Below are 1,167 nucleotides of genomic sequence, written 5' to 3' on the forward strand. Positions count from 1 at the left end.
ATTTCCTTAAGCCAAATATGGAATAGACAAGAGCTACTCCTTGCTCAACGAAATGGACTCAACACTCCATATTAAACGCCTAAGAATGTACCTGACTAGTAAGTATCTTAAAACCTATGGATGGCTATCTCTCTGAAAGAGAATCAAGCTTGTGTACAGGGGCATAAACGCAGTTGTGACAGGATTTGAGAGGTTCGGTGAGCAAATGAAGACCCTTTGAAGTCATATTGCATGGTACCCATTCCATGGGTCTAAACTCTCCAGGTTTAAGGTATTCTTCCCTCATCTAAAACATGCACGTGGAACCCAGAGTATGATCAACCGTGTGATCGGGAGACGTGTTCAAATATGTCTCAGTTTTCGTCCCCTGGTACTCGGGTGCAACATTCCAGACGCTTTACTAACACTCTCCCGACTTGGAGAGTCAGTGCCTTTAACCTCCTGTTTGGCCCAGTTTGCAATTTCTGTGGAAGATGAACAGGAATAGGGAGAACCAATGAGATACTAGCTGGAGGTGTCTCAACGGGCAAATTTAACTCTCATTTCCCACCAGGAAGAGGAATTAACCAAAGGCTCAGCGTGCCATGCCGGAACCAGATTAAGGCCTGAAGCCATCCTGCGGTTTTGCGGCCAGCTCACAAGAAAGCGAGTTGAAGAAAGGAGCTCAGGGGCACTGTAATTCACAAACCTGCAGAGTTATAAATGACAGCTATCGTCCAAAAATATACTGAAGTAAGGCTGCCAAGAGGACTTGAAAGCGGGGCAGAATTGCAGGAAACCGATTTCAGGAGGTAGACTGGAATTGCATTTAAAGCATAGGAAAAGAGGCAGAACGTCCACAATGATGCACTTGGCCAAAAAGGGCGTATGCGTTTTTTCCTGAATATATTCAGGAAAAAACGCATACGCCCTTTTTGGCCAACCAAGCAAGCTTGCAAAGGAAATCTGCACTACAATGAAGTCTCACTTCCCCCCGGTCAAAAGGGCCATCTGAAAAAAGTGTAAAATCCAGAAAGGCAGGACAGGCCATGGAGAACTGGGAGCATTTTTATGCTGATGGGCTTGATGTAAATTGCCAACAGCCACACGGGAGAAGTGTATGGTGTTTCCTGAAACATCTAAAAAACAAAGCAACAGAGCCTAGCGCACTTTCACTTATGGTCCTAT

The sequence above is a fragment of the Orcinus orca genome, chromosome 7, assembly GCF_937001465.1.
Source record: "Orcinus orca chromosome 7, mOrcOrc1.1, whole genome shotgun sequence".
In the NCBI taxonomy this organism is placed as follows: Eukaryota; Metazoa; Chordata; class Mammalia; order Artiodactyla; family Delphinidae; genus Orcinus; species Orcinus orca.